The sequence below is a fragment of the Lactuca saligna genome, chromosome 3 (genome assembly GCF_052625555.1).
Source record: "Lactuca saligna cultivar CGN05327 chromosome 3, ASM5262555v1, whole genome shotgun sequence".
NCBI classification, from domain to species: domain Eukaryota; kingdom Viridiplantae; phylum Streptophyta; class Magnoliopsida; order Asterales; family Asteraceae; genus Lactuca; species Lactuca saligna.
Genome location: NC_136419.1, coordinates 158,829,962 through 158,856,192, shown reverse-complemented (window position 1 = coordinate 158,856,192; position 26,231 = coordinate 158,829,962). Strand labels below are relative to the sequence as shown.

At 34.1% G+C, this 26,231-nt stretch overlaps 1 long non-coding RNA gene and 1 pseudogene across 1 annotated transcript; both read left to right on the top strand.

The window, feature by feature from the left end:
- LOC145036101 (fructose-1,6-bisphosphatase, chloroplastic-like) overlaps window positions 1-15,203 on the top strand; it is a 42,498-nt pseudogene extending 27,295 nt beyond the window's left edge.
- Window positions 15,204-16,336: 1,133 nt separating this feature from the next.
- LOC145037404 (uncharacterized) lies at window positions 16,337-23,681 on the top strand. Its single transcript, XR_013678817.1, has 2 exons — window positions 16,337-16,740; window positions 22,334-23,681. It is a non-coding gene; the product is annotated as an uncharacterized LOC145037404 (long non-coding RNA).
- The last annotated feature ends 2,550 nt before the right edge of the window (window positions 23,682-26,231 follow it).

Below are 26,231 nucleotides of genomic sequence, written 5' to 3'. Positions count from 1 at the left end.
GATAGAATATGAAACTTTCCTATATGATGAATTCAATGAGTACCTTAAAACATAGAAGAATGAAATACCTTCCACTAAATTTTAGGTCTATGATTTCAGAAGGTTTAAGTTGTGGTCGGAGTTACCTTAAGAGAAAACTCTAAAATATTTGTCTTAAAAGAACTTATATTATATTCAATACTTGTTGATCGATTAAAATTTGGTAAAGTTTGAATATTACATGGAGCTATGTTATTCTTGGTTAACATTTCTTCACCCAACCTAGCATATTATATAGTGGGTATGGTTGCCTCAGATCCAAAACAACCTGCCTAATCAACAACTGGGACATCAGATAAGATATCTAAGGGGACTGAAGAGAAACAAACAGCAAGAAGCATAAGTTGAAAAAGAATAAAGTACATAAGTTGAAAAAAGAAAAAAGTGGAGATTGCTTCTCCGAAGAGATGAGAAAAGAGAAAATTATATATCGTTTGAATACTAGATGCCAAAAACTACATCGTATCACACACTGTAGTCTCCCAAAAATCTATGGGTAATAATAGTCCCCCCCTAACACATAAATAGAAATCGAAGGCATCCACCATCCACCCAATAGGAGGGTATCTTAAAAATTCACATGGAGAAGCGAAAATCTAAATTCTTTATCCTCTTATAATGATGATAATTTTGCATTAACTCAAACCCATAAGATATCCTCATATATTTTTCTTGGTCCCTTAGAAAGGATATATCTTTTTCATACATTTCCCATTTTGAAGCCATTACTTTGGCACAACTTGCTACCAGAACTATGGAATTTCGAAAGGAAATCTTACTACGCTGACCATCAAATTAGACTCAAGCGGTGTGATCCTTACAGATATTGAAATTCATCTTAATAGTGATATAAAGAGTGACATTTATTAACCCATTATGAGGGAGTTGGAAACATGTATAGACGATGGATTAATAATGTTTATTGTATAGGGTATTGTATCCTCCTTAAATTATAAAATTTAATATATTAGAATAAATAAATTGTAATGCTTTTGAATCAAGGAAGTTGTTGAAAAAAGGGTAACACTTGTGAAGTACCAAAATAGGTACAAATTGTAAACAATACCAAATGGATTCAAAAGGTATATCGTTGATGTAATTCTTGTTTGATCATGATATATGTGCTTATAATTTATAAATGCAAAACTATTAGTTAAGAAAGATCAATATGTATGTGAATTCAATTGATGTTCAAAAGTGTTCTATGTGCTATAAAGTGATACAAAAATGTTATTTATGCAGAAAGCTTATAATAGTTATATTTAATGATTGTAATATTATTTAAAACCTTTGATGAGGTTCTATATACTAGGAATAAAATATAAAAAAGTGTATGTTTGTAATGTCTCATTTTCCAAACCAATTGATATTTATTTTTAGAAATATAATATTCATTCATGAAGAAAACCGTTTTTTGATAATAAAAACCCAACTATTCAAAGCAAAGTATAAAATGGAACATGTGAAAATATCAAAACATGATGTTGATGTGTATGTAAAGTGAAGCCTTTCACTTCCCATATGATATCATTTAGTTAACAGCTGTAAACCAAAGCTTAGTGAGCTCCCCAAAATAACATATATCATAATACATATACCAATGTATACAAACAATGACTCATGGCCTTTCACCATCCCACTGATACAATATGTATCTGGACTAACGACCTATCATCGTTCCATTGTCAACACAATTCTATAGGCTTGCGAAGTGTCATCATTCTGCCATCAACTCCTCATATATACATATGATCAAACCATATAGATGAACAACCAAAGATACAAAAGACTATTCTAGTCTACACATAGAAATAATCGCTTTGAAAATATAGTTGGTCCACCCCTTTATCCTTCAGCATGAAGTTGGTCCACCCCTTTGGCCTTCAACTTAAAGTTGGTCCACACCTTGGCTTTCAGCATAATGTTAGTCTACCATGAGTATGGTGTCCTTCAACCCATAGTTGGACTGCCCTCAACTCACAACATGATAAAAAAAATAGAAAAAACAATCTAACAATAACAACGAATCGACTAAGATTATCAACTTGCTTAACAACATACGACGATATATGTACATCCTAACATATAGTGGATATATATTGTAACATATAGTAGAGTGAAAAAAACTCATCTGAACGGTTACTCGAAATAATATCAGTTATTCAACTAGTTAGGAGGCGCACCGAATAGACATTAACCTATAATACTATAAATGATCAACAAGTATGGAAATTGTATAATTAGTATCTAGATTCTTATCCAATCCCATAAATACTAAAATGACTATCTAATAAGTATTAGCCTGTCAAGACATTCAGGAGGAAGGATTATTTCAGCATATAGACTTTTTGAAATCTAACAACCAGGCCAACATGTCTATCCTAGACACTACTCCTGTAAGTAGATCAATCAGTATAATACCTGGGATTTATGGTTAATCTAATACATAAGTTCATAAAAACAAAAATGGGTAAACTCTTTATCAAGTTATAATTAAGTGAAAGTGTAACTTACTCGATTGATGACATGCTCGGAAAATAACGACCGTATCTTTGACCGTTAATCCTTCTCTCAAGGACTCTTTCAAAACCTCCATCGCTTCACCGATGATACTATAAAATGGGAAATCGAATCATGATGGACTGAGAAGGAGAGATGAAGAGAGAGAGAGAGAGAGAGAGAGAGAGAGAGAGAGAGAGAATGAGAGAGGTCTGATGAGGTACAAGAATGGAAGAGGTTTGAGGCTTCTATTTATAGGCTGGAAAACCATCATTCACTTCATAACCACTAGAGGGTCAATCTACAACCTCTGACTCATCTTATTCAAACTTTCTTGCATAATATATCGGGCCGGTGAAGTCGGTACATTAAATGTGTCACCCCGCGGAACCTGATAGTAAAACCACAAAATTTATAAAATCCTCCAAACTTATAAAAATTGTAACTTTCACATATGAACTCCGTTTTGATTTTCTTTATATCCACACGTTGGTAGTGACGTGTACTACAACTTTTCAGTTGCTCATTTAGCTAAAATGAAATATACTTTCACTTTCATATTTATAAAAAAGGTTTACATTTTTTTGTCTTCAAAAGTGAAAACGGTGTGTTACATTGTTAATTCTTGGAAATAAATGCATGAATGCACACATTAAGAAAAAAATATGATAGCCTTCTTGGATACCCTTTAAAGATGTCATGCTTCTGATCACCAAATGTATTGATTCTTGCGACTAAAATGTAGGTATAAAATCACAAGGAATGTACTGAAAAAAAATAATCTAAAGTAGCTTTAAAATGACAAAGTTATATGCTTTCCAAGTAGCTTTCATGACCTAGTCTGTGCACCATGTGATGCAATTAGTGTGTGTTTGAGTACAATGTTACATATTTTAAGTAGTTTTAAACAAAGAAGTAAAGATTCAACATTTCAAGCTTAGTTTACAGGTATCTTCACTTTCTAAAACATTTCTATGGTTTTATTTCATGGATTTAATATTTAGTATTAAACCCTAATTTGTTATATGTTTTGCTTGTTGGATATGAGTTAGGGTAAACATGAATTAGATTGAGAAAACATGTTTTATTCTAATATTACCATGTTTTAAACATTCAGGTCATGGTAATGTTATGGTATGAAGTAAGGATTTTAAAAATCATATTTGAGATACAAATAAAGAGTTGTTGACAAAAAAAAAGCTTGCATTTCATGAGAATATATAGTGATGGGTACTTATATAGAGTTATCTACATAAAATATGGCATAGTCTCTATTTGTTTATCCCTTAAATAATAATGGGTATAAAATTATGATTAGAGTTATGTTGAATCATAATTTTAGTGAATGGTGTAAGAAAATTAAGAGTAACTTATACCCTTAACCACATAAGAGTACAATTTAAATTATTATATAAAAAGAACGATATATTAGGAGAAACGACATTTTGACATTATATGAAGGTATTTGAAAGATTTTATTAGAAAGAATGGTTATATTGGGTTATTGGTCATGTAGAATTAGTCTACATATGTTGAATACATGTAATGATTGATAAATCATTATATTGTAATTATTCTATAGGTTTGAAAGAAGGATTAAAAATGTACAAAGGAAAGGATATATGTTATACGAACTTACTTCTTGAGGTGAGTACATGTGGATTTTTCCCATTATAGGATACATAGAAAAGAAATAATGATTTTACAATCCAAAGTTTTCTTATGCATATATATATATATATATATATATATATATATATATATATATATTTATATATATATATATATATATACATATATATATAGATACATATATATATATATATATATATATATATATATATATATATATATATATGAATGTTATTAAGCATACTAAGTGTTTATTTTTATGATTTTTTTCTAAAGCAATTGTTAATTATATTCAGTTGGTTTTTAGTGAACATTTTATATGATTCATTCTTGAAATTGTTAAAAGCTTATATTGTCATGATTTTATGCTAAGATTATTAATGTCTTCATGTTACTTAATGATATCCTGGAACTTGTGTATGATCAATTTGCAAAAAAAAATTGGTGAGTATGCAAACATCAATGTGAATGACATAGTAGCTAAACATTTTATAGACATATGATGTCCATTGAAATGGGATTAGTAAGAATCTACTGTGATGGTATCGCCCTTCGTTAAGTAGATGTCTATTTGGCATGATGTTATGATAGGTTGATTTATTCTTGTTATAATGACCAGTTTGTAAAGAGCCATAAAAAATATCTAAATCCCATGTAGCTCAGAGATACATTTTTGTCTTTTGTGATGTGTTTCTAAATGCCATTTATTATAGTTTTAGGTTCAAAGTTTAGATGGTTTATTCCTTGGAAGAGGATCTTTTGTTGATTACTAGAGAAGGAATTTTGATGTATGAATAGATTAAAGCTTTATAGATGGGCTACATACTTTGGAATTAGCTTTTGTGCATATATTTTGTTTGCTATAGTTCGTATGTAATATGAGGTTGTAACTCTTAAGCCATGTCACCTATGTAATTGACGATACACTTTTTGTCTTTTGTATCATGTTTCAAATTCCATGTATAGTAAGTTCTTGTTCAAAGGTTTACAAGGTTTGGTTCTTAGAAGAGGATCTTTTTTTGATTACTAGAGAAGGAATTTTGATGTTGGACAGAGTGATGCTTTGTAGATGGACTATATACTTTGGAAATAGCTTTTGTACTCATGGTTTTTTAGTATGGTTTGTATGATATATGAAGTTGTAATCCCGAAGTCATGATACCCATGTAGTTCACAATATATTTTTTTCTATGGTATTATGTTTGTGAATGCCATGTATTTTAGGTTTTGGTTCAAACATTTAGAAGTTATGGTCCTTAAAAGAGGATTTTTATGTATGAATGGAAAGAAGCTTTGTAGATGGACTAGATACTTTGGAATTAGCTTTTGTAAACATATTCTACTGACATGGTTTGTATGTTATATGAAGTTGTATCCCCTAAGTCATCTTACCATTTCAAATGTTTTCGATGGGACTAATTTCAATAAATCATGCCTTTATAAAAATGTTTTCGTAGTTTACACACTTCCATTTTAGAAAAAAAGGGGTGTTATAAGTTCTTATCAGATTCGTTGTTCAAGATCATTAGTTTTGGACCTTCTATGCTTAGGCTTAAACTGTGAGGATTAAGAAAGAAACGAGTTCCTTAGGACCACTATTAGTGGTAACCTTAGATTCTAACTATTAAAATCAACAATGATGATTTATTTAACAAATTGAAGTAGTTACAAAAAATCAAACAAACTACACGTAACGTATTACTTAATTATTTAAAAAGAATAAACATGTATGCAATTTATTTCTAAACCTTTTAAAAACTAATATTTGAGATGTCATGTTTCAAGGGAGATTGAAGTCATTGAACGCTTTGGCAAAGCTTTGATATTGACTTAATATGTTTCTTAAAATATTGACAATGAAAATATAATTGACGAATTTGCTTTTAAAATACTAAAAGATTAAGGTTTAAAATTTTTTAATGTGTTGGCCTTCAAGAAATTTGCTTGTAAAATTTTTATTTTTATTACTAATGAGTGAAGACATGTATGTGTGTTGTTCATTTAGAAAATTTATGAAATGTTTGCTATCAACTTTAAATTTAAAATTTACAATGGTAAAAATTTACTTCTAAATTTCATATTACATGAATATTTTTATGGGAATTAAATATTATTTTCGTACAAGGCCTTCAAAATATTAGGGATAGACCTGTAAGTTGGAAGATAGATAAGAACAAATGGTAGGAATGATTTCTCTTGTCCAAATAAGTAAATCTTAAAGTATTATGTTACTTTATGAAAAAAATCATTGTGTATTTAGTTAAAAAAAAAGGGGGGGTTATTGTCACTGTGACCCACCCAACTTATGTGTTTTGGTTTAAAAGGTCTGTTTTGTTTTGTTTTGTTTTGCATTCTAAGGGTACATATTCATGTTTTTAGGGTTTAAAGGGTCTTTTTTGAGAAAAGTGAAGGTGAAACAACGTGAATTTTAAAAAATTTTCATTTTTCAACATAACATATTTCATAAAATATTCTCAAAACCCAATGTATCAAATTTCCCAGAATCTCAATATCCTCAATACTCTCTCAGTGTGTACAGATCACACCAGCGCCTTCCCGCGATCCTCGCTAGTACCTGAAACACATAACACATAACACAGTAAGCATAAATGTTTAGTGAGTTCCCCAAAATACCACATAGAACACATAAGCCACTCGAGGCTATAACTTGGTATGACCCTCCGGTCAATGTGTCTCAGCAGGAAACTCCAGTCTCGTAGCTCGTTGGACCCTCTGGTCCGGTCTAGCTCGTTGGACCCTCCGGTCCGGTCTGATCGAGGACCCTATGGCCTTATGAATCATTCGACCCTCTGGTCTGGTCTATATCACATAGCATACATATAACACATTGCACATAATCACAAACATACACATACACATAAGACTCTCCGGTCTGCACATAGATACCACTCTAGCTAATGTATAGTGAGAAGACTCACCTCGTAAGATGTATATTAACTCTCGTGCCTGATATCCTCGGTCTAGCCTCCTCCTATCAAATGATAACATCTCAAATCAATACTCTCATCATGTTCTCATCTATAAAGGATGGGTAGAAGACCATTCTACCCCTCCATGGCCTCTCTTGAATCAATTGAGCAAAACCCTAAGGTCCTCGGAAGTCAACCCTAGTATATGGTCAAATTTGACCAGACTTGCCGAGTGCACTCGCTGACATGGCAAGTTCATGTGTATACCCTGAATCCTTCTAGGACCTCACTCGACTCGTCAAGCTAACCTCTCAACTCGACGGGTTACTACTGGTCACGAATCGCGGGACTACCCGATCCGACTCGTCGAGTTCTCTCATGGACTCATCGAGTTTCCCCCATGGCATTACTCATTTGACCTTATGAGGTCAGTTCTATTCCTCTAATCCATAGATCTGGCCTTTTAGCACTCAAAAGTCACGTAAAGGTCTGAACTTGATGTCCATGCATGGCACATCAAGCTCTATTTGATGAAATAACCACTTTAATGGTTTTTTAGGCTCAACACACTCATGGAACTACATAAAGCTAAGCTCAAGGGACTCTCTAGACCTATCAAGGTCCAGATCTAATGTCTAAATCAAAAAGGGACCTCTCATCTTCATAATCTAGCTCCAATAGAGGGTAAAGAACCCAAAATCAACGAGATCTGTTCAATACAAGATATTAGGTGCAGATTTGTACCTAATACAGAAGTATGGAGTGAAATAGCAGCTAATCCCACAACCTCCTTGCTTCCTACCTTGAAACTCTTCTCCTTCCTTTCAAAGAACACACCAAGAAGCTCACAAAGGTGTTATTTCTCACTCTAAGCTCTCAAGGGCAATTAGGGTTTCACAGGGGTTTGTGTGGGCGCAAATGAAGGCCATAAGGGCTTTTAAATAGGTCCCAAACCTAGGGAATCAGGGTGTTCATCATCAGCACCGACTCGTCGAGTCGGATACCAGACTCGACGAGTCCATTCACTAAAATCGTCATATAAACGTGACCCTACTCGACGAGCTGAGGAACCAACTCGTCGAGACCCTCCAATTAATTCAAAATAAATAGTTAAAATAGTGTACCCGAAAATGCGGATGTTACAATTCTCCCCCACTAGAATCAGACTTCACTCTCGAAGTCTTCGACCTCAAACAACTCTGGATGCTGCTTCCGCATCTCCGGCTCCAGCTCCCTGGTTGATTTGGACCCTCTCCGATGTTGCCACTGGACCTGAAGAAAAGGCACCTCCTTGTTCCTTAGAACCTTGACCTTCCGATCAAAGATGGCAATCGGTCTCTCAGTGTAGTTCAGGCTCACGTCCACCTGAATATCCTCTAGTGGCACTACAGCCGTTTAATCAGTGAAACACTTCCTCAACTAAGATACGTGGAAGGTATCATGGATCTGGCTCAACTCTGCGGGTAGCTCTAAATGGTAGGCTACCTTGCCTACCCTGGCGATCACCCTGAAAGGCCCAATATATTGAGGCCCCAACTTGCCCCGCTTCCTAAACCGGATTACCTTTCAGAAGTACAAAATCTCCAACCTGGAACTTGAGCTCGGATCGCCACCAATAGTCTCTCTTCAGATCCAAGTACATCTTAGTGGCCCCGGGATGGATAGAAAATCTCGATATGTGCGCCTCCTCCATTAGTATGCTATGTTCCCCGCCCATAAACGGCACCCAGATCCATCCATGGAAGGTCATAAGCCCTCGACCATCAGTAACAAACTCGGATACTTGTCCAATTAGCCGCTCTCTCTCTTGCGGTTCTACGGTCTCACAGCCTCTACCTGGGCCACTTGAATGGTATCTAACACCAGAGTCATCACCATCATCCTCATACATATGTCTCGAATCGAAGCACTATCCGCCCTGCGGCTCAGAGCATCGACTACGACATTAGCCTTGCTCGGGTGGTACAGGATCTCACAATCATAATCCTTAACCATATCTAACCATTTCATCTGGCGCATATTCAGGTTGGGCTAATCCATCAGATACTTCAAAATCCTATGGTCCGTATATATGGTACACTGAACCCCGCACAAGTAATGGCGCCATATCTTGAGGTGGAACACCACTACCTCCAACTCCAAATCGTGGGTGGGGTACCTCATCTCATGAGGCTTCAGCTGCCTCGATGCATATGCTATCACGTGCCGTCTCTGCATAAGCACCAGACCCAACCCTGATATAGATGCATCACAATACACCACAAAATCCTCCATTCCCTCCAGAAGAACTAACATCGGGGCTTCGCATAACTTCTGGTGAAGAGTCTCAAACAAGGTCTGCTGCTCTGGTCCCCAAGTAAAAGCCACACCCTTCCGGGTCAATCTAGTGAGGTGCACGACAATCTTGGAGAAATCCTTGATAAATCCTAGATAGTAGCCGGCCAATCCTAGAAAACTCCTGATCTCGATGGGGGATCTCGGCACCTCCCAATGCATAACAGCTCTGTCTTGGCCGGATCGACCAATATCCAATTCTGGTTAATGAGGTGCCCTAAAAACCGGACCTCTCGTAACCGGAAATCACACTTGGAGAGTTTGGCATCAAGCCTCTCCGATCTTAATACTCTGAGGATTTCTCTCAGATGCTCCTCATGCTACTCTCTAGACCTCGAATACACTAGAATGTCATTAATGAACACTATCACCGATTGATCCAACATCGGCCTGCATACTCAGTTCATGAGATCCATGAATGTTGTTGGTGCATTGGTGAGCCCAAAAGGCATCACCACGAACTCGTAATGCCCATAACAAGTCCTAAATGCCATCTTTGGGATATCCTCATCACGCACCCTCATTTAATGATATCCTGACCTCAAATCTATCTTGAAAAACCAAGATGCTCCCTGCAACTGATCGAACATATCATCGATCCTTGGTAGTGGGTAACAGTTCTTGACCATTAACTTCGACTCCCGGTAATCAATACACATCTGGTGTGTTCAGTCCGTTTTTTCTTGATAACAAGGATCCGCGCTCCCCACGGTGAGCTACTCGGTCGAATGAATCCCTTCCCCAGCAACTCCTGAAGCTGCAAGGATAACTCCTGCATCTCGGGAGGCGGAAGGCGATAGGATGCCTTGGCAATAGGTACTGCTCCCGGAACCAAATCAATGTGAAATTCCACCTACCTCTCCGGAGGCACACCTGGTAAGTCTTCGGGGAAAACATTCGGAAACTCACGCACTATCAGGACATCATCGACTGAACTCGGCCTCTCGGTGGCAATTCGTGTATCCATCACGTAGGCTACAAACCCTACACAACCCTGCTATAGACTCTTCCTCGCCCTGGTATCCGAGCAAAATGCTGACCCAGATCGAGTATCCTCTCCATACATCGTAAGTACTCCCCCATTAGGGTCTCGAATGGTTACCAACTGACGCTCACAGTCGATAACAGCTCCAAATCAGCTCAGCCAGTCCATGCCCATGATGACATAGACATCCCCCATCGCAATTGTTGCCAAATCTATCGGGAACTCAGCACCAAAAATCTCGAGTACACATCCTCGAATCACATATGTGGCATACACCGCTCGCTCCTCGGCTACAGAAACTCACAGAGGTCGACTCAACGCTTCTTGTCGGATACTGATGTGCTGACTAAATGCTAAAGATCCGAAAGACCGACTCGCACCCAAGTTAAACAAAACCAAAGCAGGTATAAAATTCACAAGAAAAAGTATCTAAGCATACAACAATATAAACACACTATCTCAAACTCAACATCAATAAATAAAAGAATACATACCAGCCACGACATCCGGTGGTGCACGGACCTCCTCTGCTGTCAACTGGAAGGCTATCCCGTGAGCCTTCGGTGCCTCGGCCTTCGCTGGCCGAACCCCGGTAGCTCTAGCAGCTGGTGAAGATCCTTGTGCTGATTCCTGAAGTGACTACAGACACTCAGCCTTCTGATGTCCGGTCTGGTTGCAGTGAAACCAAACTACAAACCCCTTGGTGCAATCCCTAGCGAAATGCCCCTCCTTGCCACACTTATAGCACACCCCTGGTTTGCACACTACCACATGGATCTTGTTGCACTTCCCGCAAGTGTGGCCCTTCTAACCCCCAACTCTCAATCAGCGGGCTTTGCCCGCTTGTCTGTCAACTGTGACTGACTTGGTCGCCCATCCATTCTCTGAGACTCGGCCTCCTCCCTGGGCTGAGTTTCCAGCTCGATCTCTTTCTTCCGGGCATATTCCTAGAGCTCAACAAATGTCCAGTATGTTGAGTTCGCCACGAACTCAAGAATGTCCCTCCTCAGTATGCTCAGATATCGACTCATGTGGGCCTTCTCAGTAGACACGTGTTCAGGGCAAAACAACGCCCTCTAATGAAACATCCATGTAATCTCTGCAGGAGTGAAATCAGCCGTCACAAATTTCCACCAATCCATCGCCCCCAAACGAAGCTGGTTCAAAGAAAACCGAACCCTTTGATGCTACGGACAAGAATAGGTGTAAAAGCATCCCTTAATGTATGAAATCCACCTCATGGCGACTATCAGATCCTGAGTCCCATCAAACTCTGGTGGCTTCGTGTTGCTGAACTCTCGGTATAGCAACGAGTCACCCCCCTGTGGCCTCACGGCAGCAACAGCTATTGTGGCTACGGCAGCAGCTGCCTTGGTAACAGCAGCGTACTGCTCATCAAACATCTCCGTAATGGCCTCCCGGATTGCTGCGACCACCTCGTCATGTATCATCCGATGAATCTCCTCGTCGCTAACGCCGCTGTCCCCAGGACTGTGGCGTGTCCCAACCATGATGTCTCTAAAACACAACACAAAAGATATCAGAGACTCGCTCGAGTATACTCACACTCGATACTCAACCCTACTTGTTCCTTGGTACCCGAAGGATTCTTAATTGGACTATTCACCGACCCGGTGTCTCCAGTAGTACGGGCCCTATACTACCTTCCACACTGCATCAATATTCACCCCAAGTCCTCCTCCTCGGATACCAAATCACAAATACTCTATATCTCTCTAATCATATGCTACTCTCTAATAGACCACCCATAAGCTCCTCGCTACTACCTACGCACTCTCAAAGCATCTCAAAGTAGCAGCAATCCCCTAGGCTAAGGCATCACAAATCAGGCCACTCTAGTCCTAGATTTGAATACCTAGCCTACTATAACATGCATAGCATATCACATAATATCACGTAATGTAAGGGTATTTTGGGAAATCGTCGTTCGAGCGCTGGCTAATTGTATACACTGTTCCTTTTTGCTTGTCTCAAAATCTTTTATTTTATGAAAATTTCTCTCTCAGTTTGAGTTAAGATATGCCAGAAGGTGCATCCGAATCCCTCAAACCAAGGCTCTGATACCAACTTGTAACAACATGAATTTTTAAAACACTTTTTCATCTTTCAACATAACATATTTCATAAAATATTCTCAAAACCCAATGTATCAAACAGTATCTCAAATACATCATTTACCAGAATCTCAATATGCTCAATACTCTCTCAGTGTTTACAGATCACGTCGACGCCTTCCCGCGATCCTTGTTAGTACCTGAAACACATAACAGACAACATCGTAAGCATAAAGTCTTAGTGATTTCTCCAAAATACCACATACTGCACATAAACCACTCAAGTCTATAACTCGGTATGACCCTCTGGCCAATGTGTCTCAGGGTGACCCTCCAGTACCGTAGCTCGTTGGTTTATCTGGTTAGGTCTAGCTCGTTGGACCCTTCGGTCCGGTCTGATCGATGACCCTCTGGCCTCATGAGTCGTTGGACCCTCAGGCCCGGTCTATATCACATAACAAATATATAACACATTTCACATAATAAAAAATGTACACATACACATTAGACCCTCCGGTCTGAACATAGATACCACTCTAGGTAATGTATAGTGAGAAGACTCACCTCGTAAGATGTCCAGTAACTCCCGTACCTGATATCCTTGGTGTAGCCTCCACCTATCAAATGATAACATCTCAAATCAATACTCTCATTATCTTCTCATCTCTAAAGGATGGGTAGAAGACCATTCTACCCGTCCATGGCCTCTCTTGATTCAGTTGACCAAAACCCTAAGGTCCTCGGAAGTCAACCGCAGTTAATGGTCAAATTTGACCAGACTCGCCGAGTTCATGCGTATACCCTGAATCCTTCTAAGACCTCACTTGACTCGTCAAGCTAACCTCTCAACTCGACGGGTTACCACTGGTCACGGATCGCGGGGCAACCCGATCCGACTCGTCGAGTTCTCTCATGGACTCATCGAGTTTCCCACATGGAATTACTCATTTGACCTTCTGAGTTCGGATTTGTTCCTCTAATCCATAGATCTGGCCTTTTATAACTCAAAAGTCACGTAAAGGTTTGAACTTGATGTCTAGGCATGGCACATCAAGCTGTTTTTGATGAAATAACAACTTTAATGGTGTTTTAGGCTCAACACACTCATGGAACTACATAAAGCTAACCTGAAAGGACTCTCTGGACCTATTAAGGTCCAGATCTAATGTCTAAATCGAAAAGGGACCTCTCATCTTCATAATCTAGCTCCAAAAGACGGTAAAGAACCCAAAATCCATGAGATCTATTCAATACAAGAGATTAGGTCCAAATTTGTACCTAATACATAAATCTAGAGTGAAATAGCAACCAATCCCACGACCTCCTGGCTTCCAACCTTGAAACTCTTTTCCTTCCTTTCAAAGAACACACCAAGAAGCTCATAAAGGTGCTATTTCTCACTCTAAGCTGTCAACGGTGATTAGGGTTTCACAGGGGTTTGTGTGGCCACAAATAAAGGCCATAAGGGCCTTTAAATAGGTCACAAACCCGGACAATTAGGGTTTTCCTCATCAGCACCGACTCGTCGAGTCAGATACCAGACTCGACGAGTCCATTCATTAAACTCGTCATCTAAACGCGACCCTACTCGACGAGTTGAGGCACCAACTCGTCGAGTCCCTCCAATTAATTCAAAATAAATAGTTAAAATAGCATACCCGAAAATCCGGATGTTACAGAAGGGTTACCCGATAACCCCTGCCTAATCAATAGGTTTAGATGTCAACTCAATTGTCACATGTAACACCTAATGTAATGCTTTCTTTAGAACCCGAATCCAATCAAAACCCTCGCCGTCTTTCGTCTTCTCGTACTTCGATGTTGTCTTCTTTGTCTCTGGCGGTTGCCCAAATGTTGATTCCGGTAAAGATAAACCTAAGCCACTCAACATTGTTTATGTTTGTACTCTAATCATTTATGTCTTTATTTTTCAATCGCTTATCTCAAATGATTACGGGGTTTCGTGTTCTTAAAATCCCTTTCACTGATTGCTAGATGATATATTTCCCAGAATGAGATCATTTATCTTCTTTGAAAAACTCGGAAAAATTTGTAGTTATGGGGCTTCCGAAGAAGATGATGCTCCCTTTGGATAGCCTATAACACACCATTTGTGGTGGTGACAATTTCCCTCGATGGTTCTCGTAACATCGACACGTCAATCCATACCAGAATAATATTCGGGATCTACAATCATTTAATAGAACTTGATAATCTTACAACAGAGGAGAACACGTTGTTGAATTCATTGCATAGCGGCAACTGCCTTGTTACCGTCGTTTATGTTCTTTACTCCTACACCATTATACTCTGCACCTCATTCAGTTTGGGTGCACACACTTTCATTCTCGATCATTCCACCAGAGACTTCATTCTCACACACCCAGACGTCAAAATCCCCCTTGAGGTCAGATCTATTCAGTAAACGATTCATGATACTTTGATTGGCTGGAGGGTTTTAGGCGATACATCTATAGAATTAGACAAGGGAAAGGGAAGTTTCTGATGAAGTATTTTGCACTTTATATTTGTTCTTTGGTTGTTGATTTTCACAGAACTTTGATATATGGTGGAGCGGGGATAACCCCTTGAGACCATTTATGGCTTGTTTATGAGGAAAATCCGTTGAGTTTTGTGATGGAGCAAGCTGGCAGGAAAGGTTCGGACGAGAAGAACATGATGCTCGTTGCAATGAGTCGAAGAGGATGAAGATAGAAGAGAAGACGAAGAAGAAAGCTGCCAGGATGATGATGGCTTGCAATGAGTCGCCTTTCTTGTTGGAGAGTTCTTGTTCTTCAGAATCCGACTATAGTAACATTGTGGGTAGGCGGAGAAGCAGTTGTCGTGGGTTGCAAATGTATAGTGAAGTATAGAGATACAAATGTCATGGTACGCACCGACGACGATGATAGAAATGGGTGTCCGTTATGCATCGATGTTGGACTTGAGGATGTTGATTCGACTGTGACTAGTTTCTTTGGTGGGAGTTAGAGATATTCTGATATGGTGCCATCATTTTAGGTGTTTGATTAGTTTATGGTTATGATTTGGTAATTTATGTGGTGAATTTTAGTTTAATTCTGATATCTTGTGAAAAAAGCTATGTCATCAAAGATAGGGATAATAACAAGTGAGTGTCCTTTTTTAACAGGTAAAAATAGATTTTATGCTCCTAAAGTATCAAAAAGTAATACCAGGGACCATTTAAAACAGACCTTGATAGTTGGTTTGAGTACAATATCAATAAAAAAAAGTTACTAATCAACGTGTTCTTTAACGTTAATCCATTTCATGGTGACGGAATGGTGTTTGAAATCTATGGTTCTATCGTCAATATTCTATTATTCCATGCGTGGAGTTGAAAATATAATTTCACATGATTCGTTTGAACAATCATGTGCAAAATCAATTGTTACAAAAAAAAAACACGTGTACAGACTCTATAACATGGCAGGTGGTCCGTATGTATGTGCCAGTAAATCTATCCATACTAAAGGGGTGGTAAAAAACTAAAAATCATTAGTTAATTTGTAGAAACTTGTTCTTTTGAATTGGTGGTCCCTTTTCTTATCACATAACATCGTTGGCTATAATAAATATATACATACGCACATGTACAGTTTGATATAGAAAGATGAATATGTAAACTTTATGTGGTCGGAAACTTTATGTGGTCTGAAGAAGAAACAAAACTACACAACTGTGTTTTGACAACTCTCTCTCTCTCTCTCTCTCTCTCTCTCTCTCTCTCTCTCTCTCTCTCTCTCTCTCTCTCTCTCTCTCTCTCTCTCTCTCTCTCTCTCTCTCTCTCTCTCTCTCTCTCTCTCTCTCTCTCTCTCTCTCGGTGAAAAATGACAACATATACCCTCATCCCGACCTATAAACATGCATGCCTTCTGATACATGAATTCTCTCTTTCTCTATCTCTCTGTGTGTGTCTATCTATCTAAAATTGCAGTTCTTGTTTCGAGAATACTGGTGTCCATGTTGCCATGTTGGTCTAAGAGATTGAAGCTGCCAGCATGATCTGGTATCTTAAACCATTCCATATGTTCTTTATGTTATTGTGAGTATTTCTGTCTGGTGTATTCTGCGATATATGAGTATATATATACATAGATGGAGACTTACACTTATATGAAGATAAGATATGGTTAATCAGGTCATCTTGCAGCTTCAATCACTCATGCTCGACAGTTATATAGATGATTCTATGTGAATTCACCCGTTCCAGCTGTAAGAACTGGTACTCACTTTCTTTAAAAGTCGTTGGCACGTCTTTCTTTCTTTCTTAACAGAATTGAATTATCATTTAATATTCATTTGCTTATTCACTTTTGGATGAGACCAACTATTTAGGGTTTAGGCTATATATAGTATAGTATTGTTAATATATTTTTGTATGTTTTATTTATTGGGTCATATGTTAATTTAATTTTAAATTAAAAATTAATTCTTGTAATCATATTTTAATTAGGGAAGTAATATTTATTTATCTATAAACAATCATTTATATTTTTAAAAAGTGGAATAAATAAAAAATATATCGTGTGTATGGATAAAAGTTATTGTATAAGATTGAGATATCTTCAGAAAAGTTCCGATATTTTGAGCAAATTTTTAATAAAATCCTAAATTTTATTTTTTGAATAAAAAAGTGCTGAATTTTTCACCTTTTGAATAGAAAAACTAAGAAACTGACTAATTTATTCACTTTAGTCCTTTTTGACCTGTTCAGCAGGTCATGGGACAAAATTGTTAATTTTTTGAAAATAAAGTGATTTTTTTGCAGATTTCGTCAAAATTTTTATATAATGTATAAACATATTTTTTACATATCTATATCCATTTTTACGTGTTTTTGTATTTTTTATATTTTTATAAGTATATATTTACGTATTTTTATGTATTTTAAATGTATAAACGTTTTTTTTTACTTATTTATATGTATTTTTAACCATTTTATATATTTTTTATGTATTTTTATGTGTTATTTTTTATATATTATGTATTTATATGCATTTTTATATATTTTTACGTATTTATGTATTTTTAAAGCTTTTTATATAGATGTTTATGTATTTTAAGTGCATAAACGTATTTTTTACATATTTATATCTATTTTTAAGTATTTTACATATCTTTTACGTATTATGTATTTATATATTTTTTTAAAGTTTTTTATATAGATGTTTTTCTATATTTATGTATTCTAAATGTATAAATGTATTGTTTTACGTATTTATATGTATTTTTTAAGTATTTTACAAGTTTTCTTTATGTATTTTTATGTGTTTTTTTATGTATTATGTATTTATATATATATATATATATATATATATATATATATATATATATATATATATATATATTTGCGTGTTTATGTATTTTTTAAGTTTTCTTATATAGATGTTTATGTATTTTTATATACATTAAATGTTAAAGTGTACTATTTTTACGTAAAAATATATAAACACGTAAAAATAATACAATTAAACATTTAATATACATAAAAATACATAACCATCTATATAAGAAAACTAAAAGAATACATAAATTCGCAAAAATACATATAAATACATAATACATAAAAAAACACAAAAAATATGTACAATAGTTTAAAAAAAATACATATAAATACTTAAAATAATACGTCTATACATTTAAAATACATAAATATATACAAAAACATCTATATAAATCACTTAAAGGAATACATAAATATGTAATACATAAAAAAAATATGTAAAATACTTAAAAATTGATGTAAATACGTAAAAAAATACGTTGAAACATTTAAAATACATAAACATCTATATAAAAAGCTTAAAAATACATAAATACGTAAAAATACATAATACATAAAAAATTACATATAAAAATATATAAAAATGTAAAATGGTCTAAGATACATATAAATAAGTAAAAAATATGTTTATATATTTAAAAAAACATAAAAATACATAAATGTATACATATAAATACATGAAAATACACAAATACGTAAAAATTGATATAGATATTTAAAAAAAATATGTTTATGTATCATATAAATTTTTGACGAAATCTGCAAAAAAGTCCCGTTATTTTCAAAAAATTAACAATTTGGTCCCATGACCTGCTGAACAGGTCAAAAAGGACTTAAGTGAATAAATTAGCTGGTTTCTTGGGTTTTTCTATTCAAAAGATGAAAAAGTCATGACTTTTTTATTCAAAAAATAAAATTTAGGATTTTATTAAAAATTTGCCCAAAATATCGGGATTTTTCTGGAGATATCTCTATAAGATTACCTTTGATTTCATTTGCTCTTATACAAAAAAAAAAAAAAAAAAAAAAGTCGTCATTATTGTCATATTGCTGCTAAAAAGTCATCATTATTGTCATGTCGTTATTGCTCCAAATGTAGTCGTTAATATTTTTGTTGCCCGTAATACCCTTTGTTGCCGCTAATAACCTAGTCGCCAGTAATTCCCTTTATCGTCATTAATATTATTTTACATTTTTTATTATGTTTTAAATCAACATTTTTTGGGTGCAAAAACACTGATACGTAACAGCATTAAATGCGAAAAAAACTTACATAACCACATCCACTTAGATACTAAATAGTGTTATAAATACAATTAAATACCAAAATAAACAACAAATATCTTATAATTCCAACAAGTAACAACGTGTCACCATAAGTCTAATATACAAAACACAAAGTTCCTCTCTACACAACGAGTCTTTGAGCATTGCAAAAATTTTCAACTACCTAATAAATAACAACATATATAAACTTAGAAGTTAAAATATCAAAAATAAATAAAAAAAACTACCAAAGTACATTGTTATTCTCTTGCACTTAAATACAAGAAATACCAAAATTGCATTGCTATTTCTTGCACTTGGACATAAACACAATTTCCAAATCATCATGCATTTATTGATATCAAAGTACATTGTTATTATTAAACTAGGGATAAAATACCAAAGGGCATTTCTATTTCTTGCACTTGGACATAAACAAAATTACAAAAACAATTACCAAATCAACATAAATTTATTAACCATTATATAGATATACGAGACTTTGAAATTAAATAGTCTACTTTTTTGTGCTAAAAACCTTAAATACAAGAAATACCAAAGTACATTGTTATTTCTTGCACTTCGGACAAAAACACAATTACCAAATCAACATGCATTTTTTTGACAAAAAACCAATTACCAAAGCTTTTAGCAAATGATCACCACAAAGGAAAATTACCAAATCAATATGTGTCTATTGAAATTAAATATTCTTGTTTTACCTGTGATGGTTGTGATTGTGGTGGTGGCTGCGATGGTTGTGCAATCGATGAGATAGAAGAAGGTTTCCAGCCGAGGCCTCTGATATGGCCACACCGTTCACCTAATACTCTTTCAAAACATGGTCTTTCTTCAGCAGATGACGAATTTATTTCACCTTCTAGTCCTTTCATTTGTTTTAAGATATTTTTCATTAACCAATTCCATGTTTTCCAAAAATAATTAACAATTAACTATAAATAAATTCTTAATTATATGATCAAATTATAATTAAATACTTACGCAGTTCTGCTCCGCTATATTAGAAACAAATACAACATTCTTATCGGTATGAGCAGCGTGAAAAGTTTTCTTGAGGTGTTGTTTAACATTAAAAAATAGACTATATTTTAAATAAATAATTACAAATATCGTACATTACCTTTTATAGAAAACACTGTTATACGAGCTTGACCACCCCCCCCCCCCGGTTCACGGTCGTTTGTAGTTCACAGACTTTTTTGTTTCTTGCCGAAGCAGTTAGGTGTTCATCCTTTGGGAAATACTCAACTGCTTTCGCGTCAGCTTTACACTCTCTAAAATCTTTTACAAAGCCACTTCAAAACTCTCTAACAACCTATCATCTAAAAACTTTTAAAAAGCTGCTTCATAACTCTCTAACAACCTAGCAGCCTCTATATCCTAGGAAATCCGATCAAAATCAAATTTTGTCTACAAAAAAAAAGTTAACTAAGTAAAAACCAATTATAAATAACAATAAAAAATATTCTTATATAAATAATTTACCCTCAAATGTTGTTTTACTGTATCCTTTATTAGGGAAAGCTTTTTTCCAACTTCTTGTATCAAAAGGGACCATCTGTCACATTACTTTCGCTATTTCGCGTGCAAACATTTCTTTTGGCTCTCTTAAAGGATCAAATGTCATATCTCTATCATAGTCCATGTCAATTGGTTTGTCCTTATTATCCAAGAGCGCCTTTTTGAGCTTAATGTTTTTCACTTTTCCTATGACTCTCTTGTATGGCACAACTACAAATATAATTAAAAATTATTAGAAAAGCTATTTTATAATAAATGAAAAAAATAGTAAATAAAAATTCATAATAAGACTTACCATCTTGCTCATGCCGACCAACACCTCTACCGCTTGGTAGAGGTGGGTCACCGACTCCATTACCCCCATGTTTATGAACCATAACAACATCCATATTGTATGAAAACAAGTTCCATATCGACATCATTACCTGAAAAATTATAAGATATATATATATATATATATATATATATATATATATATATATATATAATTCTATTATAAATACACATTACATAGGAATAAACATTTCTATTTAAACCAGGAATCCATATAAAGTTTTTATTATAAAGACGCATTACACAAGAACTATTCTAATTAGAATCTTCCTCATATCCTTCAGTGTCTTCTTCAGTATAATAATCAGAATCAATATCTTCATAATCAGTCTCGTAAACAGAAACATCATTAACTCAATCAGTTGGTAGAGGAGCTTTAGTTACACTCTCTAGCTTAACATTGACTCTAGGAATGTTCTGAATGTACATGGTGAAATTAATAAAATATGGAGCATTGGATGAAGAGATATTTTGAACTATCTCCACATTGTCAACACTTTCATCTAATCTATTATCAACATTTTGAATAGAGTCGTCGTAATACAAGTTGGTCACAATCATCGTTCGATGGTAGGTCCCAAATACTTTGATGATTAACATGCTCGATGACACAGCGATGGTTAGGTTTTGAAGCATATATGAGTTAATCATATTTTTATTTTTCGTGTCGTGTGTTGATACTAGTGAAATTATTACTAGAAATAACTCATGTTCAAGCTTCAAACTGCTTGCACCGAACTAGTACAGTTGAATAATCATTTGTATACCGCAACTCTATAATCTCTTCTAACTGACCATAATATTTCTTACCATTGTCACCCACTGCTAAAACCCCGAAGTTTAGAGTTATGTTTTGTTGGTCACAACTAAGTAGCATAAACATATCACTGTTGACTATGAATGCGGTATAAGTATAAACATTTATTTGCGAACCGTTGCAAGATGTGACAACTCTTTGTGGAATTTTGGAGAGTTTTCTAATTTCAGTTGATGAACCTATCAAATATAATAATATTTATTATGTATTTTTTAGATCGACGAAACAAATGTGTTAGTTAATTTGTGTTACCTTTTCACGAAACCAGTTATGATATCCACTCTTTTCATCACCTTGTGGATGTTTAGATTTGAATTTCCTACATTGATTAATAAAAGATATAGTATTCATAAATGTAAAAAGATAGAAAAAATTAGATAATGAAAGTTAGAGATAAGCACAGTTACTTGATATATTGTCTGACTTTTTCATAGCTGTTCAGTACAAACCATTCCATGTTATGCATTTCCGTTAGATTACGAGTTTTGATTTGATTTGCGTTGGTCGGTCGACATTTAGATTCAAATATCCAAAACTTTGTGTTTTTAACGACGACATCTTCATTTCTTTCAGGGCGATTGAATGGAGTTTGCACATCTCGAAGGTACATCGAACAAAATGATAAAGCTTATTCAGCTATAGAACTTCCGGCCTTGTCTTATTTCTAACATAATTTTTTAGCTTTTCATTTACCTTTCCAATGGATACATCCATCACATATATATCGGGCCTCCGAAAATCACTTCATCAGGTAAATGCAAAACTAAATGAACCATAATGTCAAATAAACGTTAGAGGATAAATCAATTCTAACTTGCACCATATTGAAATAATGTCAACTTTTGCTTTCCTCATATTCTCCACCTTTAATGTTATGGAGCAAAGTTGCTTGAAAAACATAAAAAGGCCTACAATATATGTATAAGTGTCTTTTTCTAAAAACCTTCTAACTCTAATCGGTATCAAACGTTCCATAAGAATGTGATGGTCATGAGCTTGCAACTAAATAATCTTAGTTTTGGTATCGTTCACTTTCTTACTGATGTTAGTGAAAGATCTTGTATGCTCAAGAATCATATTAAAGTGATATTGCTAATTAACATATGATACTAATGGGTTACACTAACAAAAACTTGATATAATTGATTATTTATTAGAAATTGATTTTAATAAATATTCATATGGTACGAATATGGATAACTTGGTTTTGAAAATCTTAGCTTTTGGAGAATATGGATAACATGGTTTTGTATAAAAGCAAATTCATACATATTTTCTACGACAACTTTATAATTGTTATTTTTTTGTGAGAAAAGTTTCATGCATCTTTTTTCATTTAAAGTTGTCTAATAAAAACAAAGGTTATTTAATGTGTATGTTGATATGTATGATGTGCATAGACTAGCCAATATGTTTGTTGTGTTGTTGTGTTTGTATTTTTTATTATCAAATGGTTGTAATAATTTATTTATTCATATGGTATGTAATAAATTAAATAGGTTAGTCTTCTTGGTTTATTTTTGTAAATAATAGATTAATGGTTAGAAATAATTTATATGTACACAAATGTAACAAGAAATGAAGTTGGAGCCATTTTTTGAAGACCAAAGAGCAATTTTCGTGATTAAGAAACATGGTGAAAGTTAGTGATAGTTTCTGAGAAGTGGCACTAATGGTGTTTCTAAGGGTTGTTGGACTCTTAGCAACAGTTGTTGAAATATTCCTTTCAAGAAGCTTTTCCAATCTTTTGCAAGTAATTTCTCAAGTGGAAGTTTCGACAACAACATTACAAGAAGATTTTTGGTTCCTTAAAATCTCTCTTTAGGAATGTACTTGGCATTTTTTTTTGTTGGCTCATAAAAAATATCATTAGTTGGTTATGTTTATGCACATATAATTTTATGCATGTTTTTGTTGTTTATTTTGTACAATTATTATGTGTGGTTGATAAATTAGTTTTTCACATGCTAAAATAATTTTTGGAAAAAATAAACATAACATTGAGTTTGATTTTCAATATTTATAATGCGGACATAAGATGTAACCATTTATTGTTTTAAAATAAAATCCGGTTTTATACAACCGATATTAATGTCAAATTTTGAAATACTCAAATATAAGTTTTAAAATGGTGATTTTTCTAACTTATACAAACTCGAAATATATAAGTAATGAAAGGAAGTTTTGTTAAAGATATAAAAGGTTAAAATGCTCTCAAACTTAATACCAGTTTTTAAAATTTAATCACGTTAAATTATATAAAAACTAGCTTTTATATAGAACATTTAAAAATGATTTTATTTTGAAAATTGGTACCATGGTTTATTATATGCATGTAATAACCATGCTATCATATGTGTTTAAAAACTAGAATTATAAAACATAAAAAAGGCCCTTTTACACACCTCAAATCTATGAAATCCATCTTTAAGAACACTCGCACATCTCTTGTATACACTAGTGGGATAAAGGATATCTAACCGCTTAGTGTTACCTTTTTATTGTCGGGGTGTCTTTGCGATTTCTATAACAAAGTTATAGGCTGGTTACACATGTTTTTCAAATTGGATTATATCTAAGAAAACGAGTTTTGAGGCATAAATGGGATCAAACATATCTAATCAAATGTTTTATTAGCGGTCCCATACATCTAGGAATTATATAGTAAGATGTAATTGATAATCGATATCTACCAGGTTGAATTCAAATAAATGGGATAATGGTCATTTACCCATTTATTGGTTTTGCAACTTGTATCCTAGACTTTAATAATTAATTTTTTTAGAAACTAGAAGGGTATTAATTATTAAAGAGTTTGTAAAATACTAAATGAATTTTGTTAAAATTTTCTAGTTAAATAATTCATTCTCATTACCATGAATTGCCATTTTCTTTAATGACTTATTGAAACAATAAAATTCACTAGATACAACTTCAATGAATGAGTTCATGTCTTAAGAGACAATCTCATGAGAGATATGAAATTGTATACTCTTAAAGGTTATAGTCCTAAACTATTTTCTTTGAGCAATAAACTTCGACATGATACCTAATAAAGGCATCACTGTGATGCTAAAGATGTTTCTAACATCAAGCTAGGAAAATTACAAGGCCCAAAAGATTCACCTTGTGTGATCCAATAAGGCCCACATAGATGGATCTTGTTTCTTTTATGGAGAAATTAGACATTGGAAGAGGATCTGCTCCTCTTATCTAAGAGACTAGTCCTTCATGTATCTACTAGACAAAAATCACACATTTCATATAAGACTTAGGTACTTGGTACTTAAATGTTAATATAATATTTGTAAATGGTTTGCAGATATTTACAGAAGAGTAACAAGATGAGCTCAATCGAGTTGGAACTACACTCTTGGAGTTTAGTTTATTAATTATGCTAGGAACATAATGTACCTGTATTATGAGACAATTTTTTTTTGGAATAATGTAAGTTTTAATTTAGCTTGCCAAAATATATGTCCCAATTTAATTTATGAATTATTAAGTATTTACTTAAATCTTTTTTCTTAACGATCACCTTCATATTTGGAAATGATTAAAATTCTTTTTATGATACTAGATCTCCTAATAAGAATTATAAATTAAATTAAAAATGATTTATAAATAACAAGTTCTATATGCATAATATTTTTACTCAAATTCATTTTAAATCAAACTCATCTTTGACATTGTTATCTTTATTTTATAAATAACATTCAAATATTCCAACTTGAAGAAAGGGATCGTTGAAGGCAAATAGTGTAGATTTTTGACATATGTAAATATTATTTATATTTAAAAGATTCCTAATGATATTTTTACTAAGTAGTAGAGAAAATAATTAATAAGGAACCATAGACTATGGTGTATGACTTCCTTTCTAATGAATGTCTAAGATTTAGCACAAGATACCAAATTAACTTTATTAACAATTATAATAGTTATAATTATATTTTACATGGTAAAACATAATTGCGAAATCTTTGTTGAAGCTTTCCAATATAAAGTTGAGATACAAACTGGTAAGAGCTATCTAAGGTCTTAATGATAATAAATGATGAATTAATTCTTACTTGGTATGATTTACTTTCTAATCGGTAGAAATGTCCTCCTTTTATTTCCATGGGATAACACATATAGCACTATCAATTGTACCTTGAATACAAATACCATCTAATAAGTAGATATAACATTTTATTTATAAGATTTTTCATGGAAAGGTTTCATCCCTATCTTATTAAATGTTTTAAGGATTTGAAGCCCATGTTAGACTAAAGCTTCTAAATCCAAAAATCTACTGAATGCATATTTGTATATAATACTATACATGTGGCTTAGATTATTATTATATGCAAACCCACCAAGAATAAGTTTTCTTGTTTCTTTTATAGCTGATTTAGTAGAAAGAAAGCTTCTAATGGCAAAGCAAGTGGGAGGTACATGGAACTTGAAGCAGCTTAAGAACAATAAC